The sequence below is a fragment of the Rhinolophus ferrumequinum genome, chromosome 12, assembly GCF_004115265.2.
Source record: "Rhinolophus ferrumequinum isolate MPI-CBG mRhiFer1 chromosome 12, mRhiFer1_v1.p, whole genome shotgun sequence".
NCBI classification, from domain to species: Eukaryota; Metazoa; Chordata; class Mammalia; order Chiroptera; family Rhinolophidae; genus Rhinolophus; species Rhinolophus ferrumequinum.
In genome coordinates, this window is record NC_046295.1 from 51,559,652 (window position 1) to 51,582,560 (window position 22,909).

Below are 22,909 nucleotides of genomic sequence, written 5' to 3' on the forward strand. Positions count from 1 at the left end.
ACTATCCTTTCTTCATTAATTGGCATTCTACTATAAGGAAGAGATTTCCCTTTTCTCCCATCAATTTGAATCAGTATGGACTCATGGATTCCTAATTTATTACATGATTTGTAATCCCTTACTATCATTTATTTTGATACTCAAATTGTCCTAGCTTCATACAAGCACTGTTAATTTGACCCTTCAGGGAGAAGATAATATTTTAATAATGATTGAAAAAGTATCTGCTTTGGAGAAAGCATTTTCAATACAGATGTTTGAAAAATACTACCTTTTGTGTGTTTGTGTGTGTGTGTGTGTGTGTGTGTGTGTGTAGTCTTTTATTATCAGAAACAATGAGGGTTACCTATAAAAACTCATGACTGCATGTTCTAAAATCTTGGCAAGAAGCTATTAACATATTTAAAATCCTTCTAGTGAAAATTTCAGTGAGGTTTGAACTTATTAAAAATATAAAAGCATTTTCGACTATTTTGTAAGACATCAGAGAATATAAAGTTATTAGCCAAATTTCTACAAAATCTTTGAATAATTGGTATGCGGGAACCAATTGTATGTTTTTCATTTGACTCATATCAGTATATTTTTCAGCTATGACAGCTGTGAAAACCAAGTATTGAAATAATTGAATGTGGAACCAGACTTTCAAATCATTCTATAACAATGTTAAACCAAGATTTTAAAAATAGTGAGGCATATATTATATCACATTGCTTTCACTAAAAATATTATTACTGCTAATATTTTAGTGACAGCAAAAATATTTTTGTGTCATTAAAAAATATTAAATTTTTTTAATACTTTTTACATTTTAATTTTTATAATGTAATGAATATATTAATACAATTATACATGTATAATTGTAGTTTTTAAATGAAAATACACAAATTGAAGGATGTGTGCTAAAAAATTTCCATAGATAAAGGCTGATTAATCATAAACATTGGGAGTCTGTTGATCTAGACTGACATGAGATAAACATTTAAAGTGAACATTTATGGAGTCAGTGTCATAATACTTACTAATATTTTATTTCTAATTTTTCAGAAGTAAGGTCCTTGCAATTTTTATAAAGGAAAGTAAAATAACCTCCATGTAAAAGAAAAGCTCTGAATGAGAAAAACAAGAATTTATACTGGAGCAGACACATGACTTTTTCTTTTTAATAGGCAATTCAGTCTCTCTAGAAGAATAGCCAAAGCTGCCAAAGCTTGGAATTATTTAGAGAAAAGTATGACTTATTTAAATTAAGAACCATTTTCACTTAATTGAATAAGAGAACAATTATACATATATTCTTAACACAGGTAATGTAACTGGAAGCTGATTGGATGTGGCCAAGAGAAGAAAGAAAGCCAGAGTTTAAAGGATTTGGTAACAGTTTAAGATAGAGTCAGAAGTACACCATTTATACTTAAGATGAGATGTGCTGGCAGATTGATTAAGGTTGTGAGACAGTAAGAAGTTAAGTATAGCAAGCACCAAAGGGTATTTTTTTCCTGAGTAGTTGGAAGTTCTACCTAGTCATTCTTAATGGTCTGACCCAAGATAATTTTTGTTAGTTTCTTATTGTTCTAGAATTTCTTCATACAAGTGCAAGCAAATGGGAATGTATTTCTAATCTCCCCACAATTTTTTTTTCCTGTTTTTTGTTTTTTGTTTTTACAAAAGATGGTATATCTTGGAGAACATCTTGGAGATGTTCTCAGTGTGTACAAAAAGTGTGAAAAGCACACTTTTCATTTGGAGAGTCTTCCATAATTACTTTAAGAGAACTTTTCTTTTTTTAACAGTTGCATAATTTTCCCCCGTATGAATGTATTACAGGTATTTGACTAGTCTTCTGTTGATGTTCATTTGGTTGTTTCCAGTTATTTTCTATAACCATGTTGCAAGTGAGAACCTTTTACATATGCCGTTTTGCATGCATGTGAGTGTATTTGAGGGGATATCAGAGTTGGCAGTTTTGATAAATATTGCCAAATGGCCCTCTATTTGTCAGTGGCTTAAAACAACAAAGGTTTATTTTGCCTGTCATTCTACATGTTAATTGAGTTCTGCTTGAAGTTGTCTTCTCTGTGCAATTCAGGCTGTTGGGCAGCCAGCATCTAGAACATTGGTGGTAAAGGGAAAGCAAGGATAATAAACGAAAGAGACCGTACCGCAAATTACACTCTGGCTCTTAACACTTCTGCCCAGCAGAGGCAGTATGTCACTTTTGCACACATTTCCCTGACTAATGCAAATCATAATAACCATATCTAACTTCAAGTGGATAGTACTTATACCTTGAAAGATATAGAGAAGGATTTGTGAACAGCTTTAATGATGACCCCAAAGGGTATCTGCCTTCAACAGAGATGGTATCAATTTCTATTCCTACTAGTAATGTCATGAGTGTGTTTTTTTCTTCCTCACCCACCAGTAGAATGACTTGTCAAACTTTTGGCTTTTTGCTAGTCTCCTAGGCAATGGTATCTCATTAGAGTTTAAATTTACATATCTTGTTATCAGTAAAGTAAAGCATGTTTTCATATAATTAAAGGCTATTAGTTATTTACTTTTCTGTGAACAGTCTGTTCATATTTTTTGCCCATTTTTTTCTATTGGGCTTTTGATTCCCAGGAGCTTTTTATTGTTTTAGGGAAATTGACTCTTACCTGTGATGAGTGGCCAATATTTTTTCTCAGTGTATCATCGTGAGAAAGTTTTTAATCTTAATAAGCTACATTTGCCTAATCCAGAAAATAGGGAGAGTAGTACCTTTCTCTTCGGATTGTAAATTATCTAGTAAAACTATGATTTAGAAAGAGGAAACCAGAAAAAATATACTTCAGTGATTCCACATTGCTTTCATAATAAAATAAACCTTATGATCCAGCTCAGTGTGGTCTGTGGACTAGCCCAGTCCAGGAATTGTTTGTTTCTAGTCTTTGATGAAATAATTACTGAAATAGGAAAAATAAACAAGAAAACAAAACAAAAAGGAAAAAACAAACTGAAATTGAAAGTGAGTAGTTAGAGGCCATTTGGATTGCTGTGACGTCAAGCACATGATCAGTGGTCTCATCTCATTGAACAGGGTAGAGACCAAAAATACCAGTCCATGACATACTGGGAATAAAAAACCAGATCCTTCACAAAACAAATTTGAAAATCCCTGATATACACCCTATATGCCTTTCTAGTCTTACCTTTCTGCTACTCTGTGTAGCAACACTTCCAGCATAACAATGCATGCAATACTCTCTCTTTCTCCACCGAGCTAACTTTTCATTCACATCCTTTAAAACCCACTCAGGTGTCAGTTTTTGGGTAAAGCTTCCAGAATCTTTGCATACTTTTTCTAGGCTGGCATTTACCGTGATGTAATGGAGTTACTTGTTTGCTATAACATCTTCTCTGTGTATTTGTAAGATCCTTGAATGCCGGGGCTATGCTTTTTATTGCTGGTGTTCTAGAGCCCGATATAGAACATAGCAGAATGTTTAGCCAACCTTTTATGAATGCTTAACTAGCCAGAAAAGCCCATCAACATTTCCACAGAAGTCTCCCTGTGTTTCTTTATCTTCTCTTAATCCTATTTTTATTTTTCCCAAGGCCTAGCACCTAAAGCCAATAACAGAAAAAAATTTACTATTAATATTAGTTATGTTTTTCTAATATAATTTTTATATACATGAATATAAAGTTACTGTATCTGGATCATATTATGTGTGGATTTAAATTTTTTCTCACTTAGATTGTTTTTGTGAGCTTTATTCTGGGTTATTAAATATTTTTAAAAACATGATTTAATGATTATTAATAGGTTAACAGTATTCCATCATGTAGATGTTCCATACAATTCCTCTTGTTTCTTTACTATTATAAATAATGCTATGATGAATATCATTACGTATGTCTGTTTTCATTTCTGACTATTTCTGTAACTTAGCTTTCTCAAAGTAGATTCAAATAAATTACTGCCTTGAATAGTATACACCTTTTAAAAGCTTCTGATAAACTTCTACTTGTGTTTTTAGAAAAGTTTTTCCAATTCGTACTTTGAGTATTTGAATGTGCTTCCAATCCCCAATACTGGGGGTGATTATTTTAGAAAATGTTTACCAGTTTGGCTAAAGAATGATATCCCGTTGTTTTAATTTGTACTTCTTTGATTATTTGTGATTTGAATATTTCCTGTAAGTTTATAGGCCATTTCTACTTCTTTAGCTGACTCTGCATTCGGTCGACCTGAGGACCTACCTTAGGAACCTAGGTACCCTTATGCCGTTCCTGTAAGAGTGTCAGCAACTAGGGTAAGAGTACGTATAGGTCATCTCTGTGTCTGGGCTGGCTGGGTACCTGGCCACATGTACTAATAAGTGTTGGATGACATTGCTAATGCTGATGAGGCTGTAATGTTGGTAGTGTGGGTGGAATGGATATGATTCTGTACCTTATTTGGCTTAGCTGCAGAACAATCTGGGGGAGGAGGTGAGACTTTTAGCTCTAGAAACAGAGACTGTGGTGGCAGCAGGTGGGTGGGTGTTCAGGTGGAAGGGACAGTGAAGGAGAAGGCATGGAGGTAGGGCGTGAAGAAGCCTTGACAGAAGCTCTTAGATTGCTAAAGAAAGCTGAAGAAGGAAGGCTTTAGTAAGCAGAGATAGAACGCAGCAAATAGATTAAATGGAACAATCCCAGGAGATCCAGGATTGCAGCTGGTCAGCCTGAGAGATGGATCAGCATTTTCTCAGGGAAGATCATTACAACACAATGAATCGGCTCTCTCCTGCAAAGTTCTGTTCTTCCTTATGACTCTCACTAGCAAAGAGACTTCCTTCTTGGGCTATAATTGAAGTCCTGAAAATGGGATTCCCCTTGGGGATAAAAACGAGGAGGCTGAAGGTGAGAGCCCTTGAAAACCCCATCTCTTAAACTTAGTTGCACCAGGAAAGCACTCTTTCTATAATTTTAGCTCCAGGATTTTGTTCTGATCATGGCTGCCAATCTTAACTTCCCCCTTCTCCTTAACCATTACTATGACACTTAAAAAAAAAAAAACACCAAAGAAGGTTCTGAATAAGTAATAAATGTAAAAATATAAAATTATACAAAAAGGATATGTATAGTGCAAAGTTTGCCTCCTACTTCAGACTTCCAGGTTCGCTCTCTAATCCCTATCTCCACCATCTCACTTTTACCTGTATCTTATGTGTGAATTGGTCCAGAGATAAAATGTGCATTTACAAGCATGTGTGCCTACACATTTTATGTTGCACATATTGTCCTTTACCTTTTTTCATTTACTACAATATTTTGGAGATTTTCCCTTATTACAAATAGAGCTACTACATTCTTTTTAAATAACTGCCTAGTATTTCTTTCTGTGGTTGTATTATGATTTACGTACTCTGTCCCTATTGATAGATCTTTAAATTGTTACTAATATTTTACTACTACTACAATGTTGCAGTGCAAATCCTATGGTAAGTCTAAATACTTCCAGACCTCCCTTAACCACAGCTTTTAACATCCATCTTCAAACTTCTTGGTAAGCCCTACCCAAGAATAGGTCCTACTATTGCTTCCCAAACAAGAGACCTCTCTTGGATAAGGGTCCTAGCTGCCGCTCCCAACAGGCCCCTTCTGCCCTTTGACAAACTTTGGCGTCCTTACCTGATACCTAAGACCGGCACCGATACATTCTCTACTGACCGAACCCTAACTGTTCGTTAAAGCCCTTTTTTGTGGGGGACTCAGCCTTTTTTTTTTTTTTTTTTGACTCTGCCTTTTTTAATGCCCCGTGTATTACTGGGTCCAGAATGAGGCTTGGTCTTCCTCAGGCTTCTTCTGCCACTTCCAGGCCACTACTAGATTCGCATAACCTGTTCTCACACCCACCTTCTTGTTTCAGTTAGATCCCAACTTTTCCGTAACTCCCATTCATTCATTGACAACTTGAGTACCTACATCACAGTTTTCCTTTTAATATCAACTGCTGCCATCATCATCACCATAGTAACCACATTTATTGAATACTACTATTCCTGTAAGTACTTTACATGCATTACACAAACGAATTCCTCACAATAATTTTATGAATTAGGCTTATGTTAGTGGGATTATTTTATAGATTAAGAAAGTAAGGTTTAGAAAGAGAAACTTGATCCAGGGTCACCTAGCTGGTCAGAGTTAGAACCAGATTCAAATCTAGATCTATTTAACTCCAGAGCCTGTGTTCTTAACACTGTTTTCTACCACCATAACACCGTTTTTTTAACACCATAATCTTTGAACCCTGTTTTCCAAAGTGTGTTTCCCATGACTCTAGTTTCTAGAACTGTTAATAGGTTCTTTATCATGTGGTAAAGATTTCCATGGTCAAAGAAATTCGGGAAACATTGAGTTCCAATAGAGTGTAACACCAGCAGATTGCTTTATTGTCTGACTTGTCAGAAGCTTAGGCTTATTGTGATTCCTCAAGAGGGGAGTATAACATGCATTATTGCAAAGTTATTTGACCATGAAATATTGGAGAAGCATCCTGTAGGACTCGTTTCTAAGGTGTTCACTTGAGGTAAGTCTGTCTCATGATTTGATCTTGATTTCACTAAAACTGCATTTGTGAAGGTCATCAGTGAGCTCATAGCTACCTAACCTAGTGGTTGCTGTTAAGTCTTTATCTTGTTGGACCTCTTTGCAGTATTTAACAATCCTGAACATTCCTTCCTGTTTTGACGTCTAAGAAACCATCCCCTACACTCCTCTGATTTCTCTTCAGCCTTGCTTTCCTGATTTCTTTCTTTGCTCACTTCTTAAATGTTGCTCTTTCTGGGGTTCTTCCCTTAGTCCTTTTTTTTTATGACTCTGCGTTATTTCTGTGAAATCTCATTCATTTTGTCAACTACCACTTATATGTGGATTGCTCTCCTATCTGGATTGATCTCCAGATCTGTCTCCTGAACTCTAGAACCATATTTATAACTACTTGTACACTCACTTGTCCCATCAGCATCTCAGATTTAACATGTTCTAACCAAAAGACTTTTTTATGTCCTGTATATCGTTCCCATGCTCCAACCCTGAACCCACTAAATGTGATTGGGCTCTTCAGAAGTAAGAGAAAGCAAAACCATTCATTCCTTTTGTAATGTAGAAGAATTAGGAGCAGGTGTTTCACTTATCTACAAAAGGGAGGGAAGGGTAAGGTAGCTGTCTTGTTGTACACATAATAGACACTCCATAAGTATCTGTTGACAGGATGAATGACCGGATGTAGACTAGGGAAGCCAGTCATTTTTTATTGCTATTGAGTAGGAACTCAATGAAACTGCTTCCGATGGCTAAAGTGGCAAGGAGCCAGTGCCACAGGATTTCAGGCTTTATAGGGATCTAGACTCTGGTGGCACTGGTTTCTGGGATAACTTGTTATACTCAGATGAGACTATCCAGTATACCAGTGCTTCTCTGGGGCCTGGAAGGAAGGCAGAAGTCAGTGGTGTGCCTTACCCTGAGGCCTCCACGGGAGGGGCCCATGACTGCCCTGGCACTGTGGGAACGTTTTCCAAGAGCTGTTCTTGGCTACTTGTCAGGAGAAATGCTTAACACTTCTTAGGGTTTATTGTTTATTTGTTTTTCCCTCTGAAACAGGTGGACATGTTTATGGCTTGGATCTGGATGTTTTATCAGTGGTTGGTGTTCTGTAAACCTAAGATCTGATTCTAGGCTGTGACTGAGCCTTGTGAATTATAAAACGTCACATCTGGGACTGGGATTTGGGGCAGCCTGTTTGAAGGGGTGGAGTTTGGCTCTGGTTTCTGAGGAGCATATCAAAACATCTCCCAGGAATGCCATGGTTATCATGGAGCTGCCAGCGGATGACACCAGATATTGGTAGTGGGCTTTAACTCCAGCTGGCAGTATTTTTTGGGCAGAGTATCAGTAAAGAGAGGTACTTAATACACTCTTACAGACTAAGTCTGATTGATGCCTCTGTATAAAATTACTTGCTTCCAAATAAGCAAAGCAGTCCTTCTTGCTTTCAACTACTTTCTTTGACTCCTGATGCTTGTTTAACCATCCAATCAATGGGAACATTTATTTGATACTGGCTGGGAAGGAACTCTTCCTTTGTGAGAGAAAATCTTTTTGCTAGAATGATCCAAAAGGAAGCAACTAATAAAATTTTTCCATTTTAAATCAAGCCAACTAATAAGTGGATACAACTGTTGCTCTTCAGGCTATTTGTAAGACGTTTTCTTATTATTTAAGAGTTTATAGGCCGGAAGGGAGATAGAAATAATGGAGTTAAATATTTAAATACGTTTTCCCCCCTCAGACACTTGCCTCAGTCTTTATTCTCATTTTTCTCTGCATCATCCCATAGTGTTTTTTGAAACTTCCAACTTGTAACTTCCTATTTTCTTGGCTTCCATTAGTCTAGATTCTCCCAGTTCTCTTCCTTCCTTTCTTACCTAGCCTATCTCCTTTCCTTTCTGTCTCTGTCTCTTCTTGTTACAGTCTTCCCCTCAGGCATCTCGTTTAATGTCAAATCTGCATCTCCTCAGCCTCTAATCTGGAATCATTAATTGAGCAACCATGGTAAAGCAGGTACTGTGCTACGTCCCCATCGTGTGCTAGGAAGCCAGGAGCCTTTCAGCTAGCCTTTCTGAGCGGATGATTCCCAGGACTATACTTCCAAGCCTCTCTTTTTACCTTGGGTTCCATCCTTCATGTCTAGTTAGCTACCAGTTATATTCACCACAATTTTCCAATGTATGAAACTTCCCTCCTGGGCCTGTTCATATTCCTTTTTCCTGTATTTGTATTAAAATCACCATCATTCTGCTAATCACCCACCCACTCGAAATTATGGTGTCATTCTTCCTTCTCTTGCCTCCTACATTGGATCGTTTGCCAGATATTGCTCTTTTTCTCCCTGTTGTTTCTTTTATCTGTCTCATCTTCTCTGTTCCCCTTTGTGTCCAGGCCCTCTTTACTGCTTAGACTATAGTATTCGTCTTCCAATGGTTTCCATGCTTTTATTTTTCTTGGAATCCATCGTACGTACCACTGCCAGATTTATCTTCCTGAAACAGAGCACCAGTCATGGCTACCACTTATGCTCAGGACTCAACTTAGATGTCACATCCCTTGAAGCCTTTCTCAAAGTCCCCACGTAGGTAGAGTTAGGTACTCGTTTTCCTATAGCATTTCATCTACAGTCAGTTTTAGTGTTTATCATATTGTCCTGGAATTGTGTGAGCATTTGCCCTTAAGATTCTGTATTTCTTAAAAGAAGAAATATTGTATGATTCCTTTTATAATAAGTTCAGAAACACATAAAAGTCATCTGTGGTGTCAGACTTCAGGATAGCAATTACCTTTGAGGGTGAGGAGGTTGGTAGTGACTAGATATGAGCACAAGGGGGCTTCTGGAATTCTGATAATGTTCTAATCTGAATTCTGTTTACATCGGTGTACCTTTAATATGTGCACTTTTCTGTATGCATATTATAGCTCAAGAAAAAGTTTAAAAGCTAAATGAAAATAGCATGGAAATACAGAATAAGAACTGGATCTGTTTAACTTTGTATTCCTGATGCCTGGCACCCAGCAAGCTCGTATGTGAATGAATGAATGAATGAATGAATGAATGAAAGTTTCTCTAGACTGCTGTGTGTCACCATGTACCAAAATTAGCTCAAAATGGATCAAAGACCTAACCAGGAGACCTGAAACAATAAATTACATTGAAGAAAGCATAGATACTAAACTTACGGACCTTGGGTTCAAAGAGGATTTTATGAATTTGACCTCAAAGACAAGGGAAGTAGAAGCTAAAACAAATGAATGGGACTATATCAAACTAAAAAGCTTCTGCACAGCAAAAGAAACCATCAACAAAACAAAGAGGCAACCAACTGAATGGGAGAAGATATTTGCAAACAACATTAGCCTCTCATAAGGGGCTAATATCCAAAATATATAAAGAACTCATACAACTCAACAATAAAAAAAAGTCAAACAACTCAACAATTATTAAAAAATAGGCAGAGGACCTGAACAGACACTTCTCCCAAGAAGACATACAAACGGCCAATACACATATGAAAAAATTCTCAACTTCACTAGCTATTAGGGAAATGCAAGTCAAAACCACAATCAGATATTACCTCACAACTGTTAGAATGGCTATCAACAAGACAAATAATAACAAGTGTTGGAAAGGTTGTGGAAAAAAAGGAACCCTCATACCCTGTTAGTGGGAATGTAAATTGGTATAGCCACTATGAAAGGCAGTGTGGAGGTTCCTCAAAAAATTAAGAATAGAATTACCATATGACCCAGCAATCCCTCTCCTGGGTATCTACCCCAAAAATCTGAAAACATTTATCCGTAAAGATATATGTACTCCGATGTTCATTGCAGCATTATTTATGGTGGCCAAGACATGGAAACAACCAGAGTGTCCTTTGATGGATGAATGGATAAAGAAGACGTGATATATATACACAATGGAATACTATTCTGCCATAAGAAAAGATGAAATACTGCCATTTGCAACAACATGGATGGATCTTGAGATTATTACGCTAAGTGAAATAATTCAGACAGAAAAAGTCGGGAACCATGACTTCACTCATATGGGATATAAAACTGAAAGCAACAAGGGAACAAGGCAAACAAAGAAACAAAAACTCATAGACACAGACAACTGTTTAGTGGTTACCAGAGGGTAAGGGGGAAGAGAGGATAGAAGAAGAGGGTAAAGGGAGTCAAATATGGTGATGGAAGGAGAACTGACTGGGTGGTGGGCACACAATGGGATATGTAGATGATGTAATACAGAATGGTACACTTGAAACATATGTAATTTTATTAACCATTGTCACCCCAATAAATTTTATTTATTTATGTTATTTTATTTTATTAGTTTCAGGGTGTACAAAGCAATGTAATAGTTAGACATTTACACCCCTCACAACGTGATAACCCCCCCTGCCCCAATAATAAATTTAATAAAGAAAAATAAAAAAGTTTCTTCTCAAAAAAACGTGTTTTTTTTCCTGTTGGTAGTTAAATTATAATCTCAACTTTTTAGCCTGGTGTCCATGACCTCCCATGACTTGGCACAATCTGCTTTTCTAACCTTCATAACCCTGAGGCCACGTTGTACAGTTAATTGGAAGAAGTTGGGCCTTCGAATCAGCCAGAGCCTGAGTTTGAAATATGGCTCCACCACTTACTAGCTGTGTTACGTTACGCTTAGGCAAGTCACCCAGCCTCTTAGAAACTTTTCTCATCTCTGAATTGGATGTTATTTGCCTCAGTGATTGGCTTTGGATCAGAGAAGACAAGACATGTAGAGCAGGGCCTGGTATGTTGTTAGCATTCAGTAAATATTAACTTCCTTTCCAACAACATACTTTGCTTTGCCTGCTTTTCCCATCTTTGCTCATCCTATAGCCTCTGACTTGAATGCCTTTCCCTCCCTTCAGTTTCCACTTATCCAAATACTATTTATCCTTCAGGATCAAGCTCAGATATTACCTCTTTTGCTAAGCCTTCCCTGATTCCCATCCAAACCAGCACCTTGAAAGCTGGAGGTATTTTTCTCTCAAATTCTCATGCATTTTATCTGTGTCTCTTATGTTACGTATTAGTCACTCACTCTAACCTTTCAGAGTTGCTGAAGGCTGCCCTCTCACTCCAGGCTGAAGAATAGATAGGCGCTCAAATTGGGTGTAATGCTGGAGGCAGGAGCTCTGTCAGTTGGAATAAACTGGCATGAAAAGACTTGAGAAAACTGCTTTGGGCCTTTGATCTTTTTAGTACCTTCTCTTGCGCTGGGAGAAATTCAGATATACAGTCAAAGATGTGGACCCAGGAGCAAAGGATCAAGTTGCAAACTGCTGGACCTGTTTTTTGAATTGGTCTTCTGTGAAAGACATCTTTATGGCCCACTCCGGCTTATAAAGGTTGGAGGCCATGCAAGAGTTTGAGTCTGAAAGAATTAAGAGTGGATATTCACCTGGAGTATCTTCCCTGCCTAATATGCCTTGGGGGACCTAATACATGTAGGTAGGAAAACAGAGTTCAGGGATTCAGAGATCCTCTTCTTGGCCACTTATTTTCTTGTTACTTATGCTTTCCACTTGTATTTTCCTTGCATGTATATGCACTTGAACTCCTTTGCTAGACCGCTCTTGTGAGGTCAGGACCTGATTGCAATTCCTAGCATAGCTTCTAATACTTAGTAGACACTTAGCAAAGTTTTGTGGAATGATTGCTTTAAAAGTATGAAGTAGTATTACAAAGCCGTAGGTAATTGGTTACAAAAGGAATGATTAACACTTATAACAGAAAATAGTTGCCATTGGACTTTGAAGTAGGGAGCAAGCCCTTTAAGTTAGAGTGGTTGGAGACGTCTTATCAGAGGAATTCCCAGAGGGTACTAAGTCAGTAGTTAGTAAGTATCAGGAAATGTCCAAGAAATAAAATAATATGAGGCTAGAAAGATGGAAATCAAGGGATAATTTGCTTCCTGTGTGTTTACAAGCATATGTCATTAAGGAGATCCATAGCTCCTTGCAAGTGGCAAGTTGTTCTTTCTATAAACAATGCCACTGAGATTTACCACAATTCCAAAACAGGCAGGTCCTAAAGGATAATCATAGTCTATAAAATAAGACCTCTTGAAGCCAAAGAGAAAAGCTGAGTTGTAGCAAATAATCTTCCCCAATTACTTAGGCTTCTGCTTCCCTTTGCTTGTTGTCATCCTCAAGCATGCTAGGGAAATGTGTTCATATTTGGTTCATGCCTGAGGCTATTCAGACAAGTAGCCAAACGTGAGGAAGGGCATTCTAGATGAAAACCAACATCCTGGAGCATTTCTTGTGACAGGTGAGACTAAAAACTGTTGAATGGTTTCTCCCTAAAACACTCTTCTTAATTTTTGTGATACCTTTCCCTCCAAGTCTTTTACTTATTTCCAACACCATCTTTGTTTTCCGTATAGCATTTCTCATCCTCTGCTTGTTCCTTAAAACCTGGTGATTCCCAGGGCTTTGTTTTCCATCTCATTCTCTTCTCTAGATAAATCTCATTCATTTCTTTACCCGTACACTGATGAATTCCAAATTGCTATCTCTACCTCATTCCTCTTTCATGAGCTCCAGAATCTAATCTATCCAGCTGCCATGGATATTGTCACCAGAGTTTTCATAGGCACCTCATGCAATATGTTCAGATTGTACTCATTGTCTTTTCTTTCTTCACCTCATCTCCTATATGTCCTTTCTAAGTAAATGGCACTACCAATTACCCAAGGGCAAAATATAACACTCCTCTCCCTCAGGGGCCTTTACCTAATGTTGTAACGATTCCTCTACTAGGTTATGAATTCCCTAAGAGCAAGAATCATATCTTTTCGTCATGACTGGTACCATACCTAGGTACTTATTAATGAGTATTCATTTATTTATTAATTTTTTTTGTAGCATTGTATTAGTAATTCTCAAAAGTGCTATATTAGTTTGCGAGGGCTGCCATAACAAAGTACCACAGACTGGGTGTCTTAAACAGCAGAAATTTATCATCTCACGGTTCTGGAGGCTAGAAGCCCAAAATCAAGGTGTCAGCAGGGTTGGTTCCTTCTGAGGACTGTGAGGGAAGAATCTATTCTAGTCCTCTCAACTTGGTTTGTAGATGGTCATCTTTTCCCTGTGTCTCTATATTGCCTTCCCGCTATGCGTGTCTTTATGTCAAAATTCCCCCTTGTTATAAGGACACCAGTCAAATAAGATTAGGGCCCACCTTGATGACCTCACTTGAACTTGATGGCCTCTGTGAAGATCTTATCTCCAAAGAAGGCCTCATTCTGAGGTACTGAGGGTTAGGACTTCAGCATAAATTTTAGGGGAACATAGTTTAACCCGTAACAGATACCAAAGTAGTTTTTACTATTTTGGTTCCAAGTCTTGTTTTCTGATATGCACTTGTTAAGGTTTTTAGCCCCTTCGCCATACTTGTTTTTACTCTCTGCTGATACTCTAGACAGTACTATATGGAAATAGAAAGGGTGGGACGGCACTTTCCGTGAGTGTAGGGAGCGTGGTTTGAGCATACTGAGAGAATGGGAAGCTGGCACCCTCTGGACATGGACAGGTAAGAAAGAACTTTGATAATATGCTAAGGAGCTTGGACTTTTTCCTGAGCAGTCACAGAAGGATTTTCAGAAAACGAGTGACAAAAATCTATCGACATTTTAGAAATGCCCCTCTAGCAAATTGTCAAGAATGGATTGGGAGTAGGGGCTGGTGAGACGGAGGTGGTTCTGGAGGAAGGGAGACTAGGGAGGATGAATTTTTTGCAATAACTCAATTGAGAAATAATGAAGCTTAGATTTAAGGGTTGTAGAGAAGGGGACAGATTTTATAGGTAGCAAGGTAAAATAGATTTCACTTGGTGACATGTGATGGGGGACAAAGGGTTTTGCAGGGGGTTCTGTCACTGGATGGAGAATTAGAATATTGGGGTTCCAGGAATCTTGTGTCTGAGCAGAGTGCTTATCTCTGTGTGTGACTGGTAGGGGTGAGCTGGAAGCCCAGGGCTCCAAGGCCAACACCAACAACAGACTTTCCCTGGCATTCCTTGATCTCCAGGCTGTCTGGCTCACTCTCCTGACTCATCTAGTTGAGTACTTCCCTTTCTCCCCACCATGCGTCTATTGTCACTCTGGTGACAATATCCATGGCAGCTGGATAGATTAGATTCTGGAGCTCATGAAAGAGGAATGAGGTAGAGATAGCAATTTGGAATTCATCAGTGTACGGGTAAAGAAATGAATGAGATTTATCTAGAGAAGAGAATGAGATGGAAAACAAAGCCCTGGGAATCACCAGGTTTTAAGGAACAAGCAGAGGATGAGAAATGCTATACGGAAAACAAAGATGGTGTTGGAAATAAGTAAAAGACTTGGAGGGAAAGGTATCACAAAAATTAAGAAGAGTGTTTTAGGGAGAAACCATTCAACAGTTTTTAGAACCTCACCGAAGGATGGGTCTCCCTTAGGTCTTATTTTGCCCTTTGAACATTAACTAGTTTCCTATAACTCAGTGTCTCATACCAGATATTTTTGAATTTATGGAGAATCCTGTATGCTGGCTAGGGACATATTTTGAAATCTTATAGAAACAGGATCCTACACCTATAGAGAATTTTCCAGATTTGGGTTTACCCTAAGATGTATCTCAGAACAAGCCCCAAAGAACTGAAGAAATTTTTGAGCAATATTAAGCTGGTTAGCAGATAGTTTCCTTTTAGTGTAAGAGGTTCACTTCCCCATGAAATTTCACATTTTGGATTCTCATTAGAGAATCCTTAGCATATGGCCTCTTGACTTCCTTGGGGTATAGAGACTGAGGCACGACCCATGCATTTTGTAGCTCAGACTGGGACATGTATAAACAGATACTAGTTCAGGACCAGCGTTAGTCCTAAATCTGGAAGCGGTGACTTTTGACCAGGTTTATGTGAGAGGGCAGGAGACATGTAGACAGCTTTGATTGTGGATTTTGTCCTGGGATGGAAATGGGGCCACAGCCTTTGGAGGTATAGGCTGGAAACCTAACCGTTTAGCTGGGCAGGCCTTAGGAGTTGATCAGCTCTTTACGTTCCAATTTCTGCTAATCAGGGATGATGCTTGACCTGATTGGAGGACTGCAATTTGTCAGCAATTTGTGACTCCTTAGGCCTGCCTTGCAGCTTGTCAGGTCTGATTTAGGCTGTGTGGCAGCTATGTCTTAGCACCTCAGTAAAGGCGGCACATCTCTGCCAGGCTCATCGCGCCCCTAGGGTGGCATGCTCCTGAGGGAGAACCACGAATCATTTCCCATTGCCCATCATTCTCTGCTACATATAATTGCTGAGTAGTTTATGGAGGGCAGAATTCTACAGGGGGAAAAAAAAGGTTTGAAAGCCAAAACAAACCATTCCTCATGAAACAGTTCCCAGCTGTGTGACCACATGTCAGCCTCTTCATATTGCTTCTTCGTGGTAGAAAAGGAAAAGAATCACAAGCTTACTCCTGCCTAAGTGGACGTGGCTCCACCTCTCCTTTGCACCCTGCATATGTGATTGTCAACATTGGGAGATAAGATTGAAACCTGCTGATCCTGACCCAGTCACTGTCTGGCAGTGACACCTGAAAAGGCAGGCCGGGTTTGCAGCAGGCACATTCTTTGCTTTTGGACCAGTTGCATCTGGCCCCAGGGAGACTTAGACTGGTTTGTATGACAGGGGACAATTGTGATTAGTGAGCCCCTCCTCCAGTATCCCTGTGACACTCAGATGCTTTAGCTGAGAATGAATTCTGTGTGCCAGGTGGTCTTCTGACTAACCCACCCATTCGGTTCCCCTTTAGAGCTCCAGCAGCTCTGAACCTTCCCACAACTCTGCGTGAGTGTCAGTGTCTCGTGTTGAATTTCCATCTTGACTCATCTGTCTCTAGGCAAAGATCCTTGCAAAGATTTAAATTGGGAACCAGACCTTGAGAATGTCTGTTCAGAGCATTTCACAGCTTCTGGATAAATGCCTTTTCCTTCTTAACCCAATCTGTTTTCCAGTTCTGCCCAGCTAGCTCTTGAACAGCCCAGCTTTGAGGAAGCTTCCCAGCTGAGGTGGGTGCTTGTGCTGTTTCTTACCTTAAAAAGCAACCGCATCCTTTTAGCCTGCCCAGGATTCCCGAGAGCCAGATCCACCGTGACAAGGGGCTGCGGTGTTGCTTGCATGGCTCAGGAAACAGACGTTACGTGTTTATCCCAAAAGTCTAGTCCACTGAGGAGGTCTGAGTGTCCGTTGATCATATGAGGTCTGGTGCTCTGTGGGCCTTGTTGGATGGTGGCAGAAGGAGCCCTGTTTTTTGGGTTTTTTTGTGTTTTTTTTTTCCACCAGAGCTTACACTGACTGCTATTTACCTCTTTCCCACTTACTCTTCTTGCTTTTGCTGAAACATGAGAAGGCAGAAAGATACAAAGGTAATTTATGGTCAAAGCAATGACTATAACTAGAGATAGCAGATTGGTTGTGCCTCATGTCCTAAACACATCTTCTCCTGGCTGAGCCTTTGTTTGGAAACCCCAAGCTGCTTAGAAGATGGGCTGAATGTGTTTGGGTAGGTAGCTGGACAAGACAGGGTCACATTAGCTTCCAGTGTAGCATCTGGAGGCGTGGAGCCCCGGGTGGATGAAGCAGGAAGAAGTAGGTTCTTGAGGCAGTGGCCTAGCTTTGAGGATCTTCTCCAGTCTTGAGATTTGTGGTTCTCCTCGGTCTGGGAAGCCCGGACCCAAATCTAGTAATGACAGTCTCTGCTCTGGGCTCCTTATGAGTGGCTGCAGAGTTGGAGAAGGAATTCTGACTTAATCAGCCGTCCCTATATTTCTTATTTTAAACCCTTTACCTCTTTCTCCTGGCTGAGACATGGGAAGCTCCATGATAAATTGGCTGTGACTTCCACTGAAATTTGACAGTTTTCAAGGGTTTTTTTCCTTTCTTTTTTTTTTTTCTTTTCTTTATTTAGATGTGGCTATAGTTGCACCGTCAGTCCTTATCTCTTCTGTCATCCGTCCTGCTCCCTGACTGGGTTAGGAGGTATTTGCTCTGCTGTCAGTGTTGGCTGCATAATGAGGTGGATGGTTAAGAAATGGGTTGTTTAGCATCTTCTTGGAATCTAAATTTTCTTCCTCGGTTGAGGGGGAAGCAATGTTATTGGAAGAAGGTAGTAGGGAGGCAAATGTTGGCTCTGGAATCAACGCTTTCGCCTTAGGATCTTGGATAAGCCAAGGAAATAACTCTTAATTTAAAAGCTTGTTTTATCTACCATATAAGACTGCCTATTCTGCAGTGACAGATTCTGGGGTGCCCCCCGTAGGCTGACTCCCTGATTCCTGGCTAACAGGGCCATGTTCTAGTGTGGATTGTCACGAGGAATGCTGCAGGGCAATAGATGTAGCAAGTGTGGACATGCTGCATGAATCCAACCTGCTGTTGGCCTAAGGAGGAGGGGGTTCTTTTCTCACGGCATCAGGCTCAGAGGGGGTGAATAGGAACGGCTTCACTGGTTTGTTACTGGCTGACGGGAGCTCTGTATTGAGAAGAGTTCGGAGGTTCTCTGGGCTCAAACTGTTTGTCCTGTTCTATGGTTGCAGAATAGAAAGCGATCTCATATATTTCCGAATGTGGTACTTTATGCTCCAGGGCTTCAAGGGTCCCTGGCTTATGTTTGGCATCATGTTGCAATGAACAATTTGAGTACTCTTTGAAGATAAGGACATTCAATTTCCTGATGAGTGCTAACTAGAATTGTTGAATTGTTAGGAATTAGGGCCATACGAGAGCCACCGGACTAGCAAGTCTCCAGGGAGACAGAGATGCCACTGGCAAAGAAGGACTGGGAAATTAGGGGTCATGATACTAAGCCTTGAACCTTAGACGGGTTTTGGTCAGTGTGATATCACTTTAGGTTACTTAGTTCCTAATTCTGGATTCCAAAACAACCTGTGGTCCTGACTTCTGCAGTAGACCGTCCATCTCAGCCCACCCAGCTTCCCCTTCTTCTCTCTAATGACTGCCTGGGCGTAGCCTAAAGGAGTTCTTGTTTTCCAGTTCTCTTGCTGTGGCTGTTTCGGAAGAACTGGACTAGGTATCCTCTGAGAACATGGGGCTATTTGATGATAACGGCATTTGGGCACTACCTGTTCTTCAGCTTCACCAAATACAGACAGATTATATACATATAAAAACAAACAAACAAAATTAACAAACCAACCAAACAAACGAAAACCCCTAGAGCTTATCTCAGGAGAAGGGAAGACTCCCTTTGTACTGTGTTCCAGCGGTTTCTTGCTGTGTTCTGTCTTCCCGCTGAGACTGGGAGCTCCTCAAAGTACTGGGCTCCTCCTTATGTCTCTTTCTATCCTCCAGCTCAGACATGAGAGAGGTGAATAGGCAGGGGAGAAGAAAGGAGGGAGGGGAGAAAACTGAGGGGAAGGAATGGGGGAGGGGAGAGAGTAAGATCTATATTTAGCGAGAGGGAGAGACACTCAGCAAGGGTGTGTGAGTGAGCTTGCTGGCGAGGTTTCTGTGTGCGTGAGTGTGCTGGGGAAGGGGGTGTGTGCCCCAGGAACGTGTGAGGAGGGCTGCTGCCCTATGGGAGGTTGCATGCAGGAAGCAGCTGGAGAGGAGGAGGAGCAGCAGGAGCAGTAGCTGCCCTGCTTTCTCTCTCAGTCTCAAAGCCCAGAATCGACTGAGTTAGAATTCCACATCCAGTTGAAGTTTGGCTGCTATTGCCTTCAGCAGGCTGGTCGTCAGAATCTCCCTCAGCAGAGAGGTGTGGACCAGATTGGATTCCTAGATTTGCAGCCAGCGAGACTCCTGCCCAGCCTTGCACTGAGGGGATTTCTCTGCTGGGCATTGTTCTCTCATCAACTTTGCACTGTGGAGCCAGCCAGCTGGATACAACTGAGAATAGCTCCTTGGCTCTGTTTGTCGCTTGGGCAAGCAGCCGTGCTGTGGCTTAGAAAGTTCATCCTGTGGCTTCTCTGTCAAACCAAGGAGTGCTTCTGAATGGATTTCCTCTTAAAGACAGCACTTGCATTCTAAAACTTGAGCATTTGTGGTTTTAATGCGTTTTTTTTTTTCTTTTCATTTTCTTAACTCTTATTTTGGTTGCAGCAGCAAGGTAAGTGGTATCGAGTGTATGACTGACTCTGAATGACAAGCAGGGACAAAAGCAAAGCATTTGTGGGTGGAATATGGAACAGCTACATTAATTACATAACTGCTTGAGCCAACTTGCTGGTGGGGTCAGTATAATGAGTAAAAAATGGCATAGTCAGCACTGAGGATAGAATCTTCACGTGCACGTGTTTCTATACTAATAATCTGACCATCTATTCTTCCCTGGTATTCTCTTGTATGTATATAAATAACCTACCCACCCCTCTGGATGTGTGCATACTTGTATACAAATAATCTGTTTCTCCCTCTTGACATGTCCATATGTTTATAGATAACATATCCATTCCTATCTGTGTTTACATACATATAAACAACTCATTCATTCATCTACATGAATATGCACAAGCCATCTCTCCCTGTATGCGCATACATATGTAGATATTTGTCCCTTTATCTCCTGCATGTTTTCATGTACTCAGGTAACTTTCCTCCTCCTGTACAGGCCTGTGTATTTTCAGACACCTTTCCATTTTCCTTGTGTGTGTGTCTACTGCCCTCCTGTCTGATGTGAGTATTAATTCTTCCCTCTCGTGTGTGCATATGCCATATAAACAGAAAAGTCATCTTGAGTTTTCTCAGTCTTGAGTGTGTGCACACATTTATGTCATGTATGTATGGTAAAAAGATCACTAACTTTATAGACTGCCGACCCCCTTTTAAATCCTACCTCTACTCAGTGATGTTGCTCAAATCATTTAGTTTCTCTCAGCTTCGTTTTTCTCATTTATGAAATCAGAATAATAATCCTTCTCTCCTACCTCACAGGGTTGTTGTGATGATAAAATAGGAATCATGTAAACTGTAAAATTTTAAACAAATACAATTTTACTATTGTTGCATGACCCTCTAGTGTGAGTTGTATAGGATAGCATACCTTTGAGCCAGCTGCATTGAGAGTATGCTCTTGTCTGTGAGAGGTCTCTAAGTCTCCCTGCAAAGGGGTAGCTTCTGTTGAAGTAACTTAGTTTATCCTGTGGTTTTGCCCAGAGTATTGGAAAGAAGCTACATAGAGCCACCGAGAATCTAGAAAGGGTCAGGTTGAGAGTGAGAACAGGTCTCATCCTCTACAGGTTGGGGTCTTAATACTTTGTTCTTTGTAGCCTTAAAAAGAATTGAACCTGTCACAAAATGGAAATAAGCTGCTTCCAGCTAGGATCAAAATGAACGGGGGAAAGGATGAGTGAAAGAACAGAGTGTTCTGTTGCCCTTAAGATGACAGCCTACTCCTTGCAGCGAACATCTGCTGCCAGGTTTTGAAGGCTCTCTAGAATATCCCCTGCCCCAACATTCTAGACCTGCACTGTCCAACATGGTAGCCACTGACCACATGTGGTTGCTGAGTATTTGCGGGGTGGTTAGTCTACATTGTGCTGTAAATGTAAGATGCAGACCAGAGTTCAAGGACTCAGTATGAAAAAAGGAATGCAAATATATGATTAATAATTTTTTATATTGATTACATGTTGAAATTGATATTAATATTTTGGGTGAGTTATATATTAAAATAAATTTTACCTGTTTCTCTTTACTTTTTTATTTGGCTACTGGAAATTTTAAAATTACATATGTGCCTCATATTATATTTCTGTTGGACAGTGCTGCTCTAGACCCATCATTAGCACAAGGATCAGGGTATCTCTTCCAGCTGGAAGGGCAAATGGAGACCCCATGACAGCAACCCTGGGGATGACAGGAACCATGGCAGCACCTCTTCCTACCAGTCTCCTATACTGGAGAGAACCAGCCAATTACCAGCCTCTAGCAAAGGCTGGTCCCACCACTGCCCTCTTTATTTGTCTTGAGTGACTCCCCAGAAAATTTTAACTATATTTGGGGAGAAGTTTCCAGCTTGGTTTTACAATGAAAGAGGGTTGTAAGCCATCAGTCTAGAAGGAATCTGAGACCTTAAAGATAGCATGCCATTATGGAAACACAAGTGGACTAGAAATCAGGAGGTTTGGATTCTAATTCCACCCTGCCATCACTCGTTTATTCTTTCCATGGCACCGAGTTCTCACTGTATGCCATGCTGTATGCTTGGCATAGTAATGCTCTGTGCTAGAAGAATTCACAAAGAAAGCACAGCTTCCAATATAATGGCATTCACACCCACTGAGGGTCCTCAAGCAGAAACCTTCTATTTAGGGGTCTGCCAAAGTAAAACAAATGAGCAACCACAAGGGTGTCGTTTCAGGTCGAGGTTTATAAACTTGGGTGATAGGGCTTTTGAGAAGCTAGACTAGCTGCCCCACCTAAAGAGTTGCAAATGTAAAATTTACTATGATAGCCTACTTCATAGGCGCGATCACAACACAGTATGAGATTCCAGGGCTCTTCTAAAAGACTCTTCTAAAGGACTCTTGTCTCATTTTCTGCTTTTTTTCTGGTTCCTTTTATTCAGTGGCAGGATTTTGTTTGTTTGTTTGTTTTGCCATATATGTCAGGCACTGTTCTAGGTGCTGAGGATACAGCAATGAACAAAACAGAGTCTCTACTCACATTCTAGGATAGAGATAATAAACAAGCAAACAAATACATGATCAATCAGGTGGTAGTAAGTTCTATTAAGAAACTACAGCAGAGTAAGGGGTAGAGAATATGGGTATTTAGGGGGGTGAGGGGGGAGTGTTCAGGGCCTAGATTCCTGCTCACATGCCTTCTTCTGTCTACTCACAAGAGCCATGAGATAATAAGGGGAAAAAAGCGTGATGAGTACTTAAGAAAAAATTATTCTGACCCATGTTAAGGACAGTAAGACAGACTTTACTCAGGGGGACTACTACATCATAATAGGGGAGTGAGATTGAGGCCAACCCTGAATACAAGGAAAAGTGGAAATTTATTACCAAGGAGCAGAGGGTGAGGGTCAGTGGATGGAAAATTACTAAGAGGAAACACCATGGATAAGGGGGAGTCTGGCTGAACTGATCTGACAGGATTTTTGCTGGATGCTGTCCAGGTTGAGGGATAGGAATTTGGTCGGATATCAAAGGTGAGGAATTTTCACTAAACTGAGCCAGCAAGATTCTTGCTAAAACGGGACTAAACAGAGCCCAAGGTTAGGGGCCTAGTCAAAAAGAGGACTCAGAGGAATCTGACTCAAGTTTGTTCAAAAGAGTCGTCT

The 22,909-nt window shown here is 40.1% G+C and overlaps 1 protein-coding gene across 6 annotated transcripts in view; it reads left to right on the forward strand.

Moving 5' to 3' along the window:
* The window catches only part of UNC13B (unc-13 homolog B), a 180,494-nt gene that overhangs the window by 102,520 nt on the left and 55,065 nt on the right, over window positions 1–22,909 (forward strand). The window contains exon 1 of one of the 6 annotated variants that reach the window (XM_033122888.1): window positions 19,235–19,726. The exons of the other annotated variants lie outside the window; for them this stretch is intronic. The gene's annotated coding sequence lies outside the window, so the exon portion shown is untranslated. Of the gene's footprint in view, window positions 1–19,234; window positions 19,727–22,909 lie in introns of those variants that run through there. 6 annotated transcript variants of the gene reach the window in all.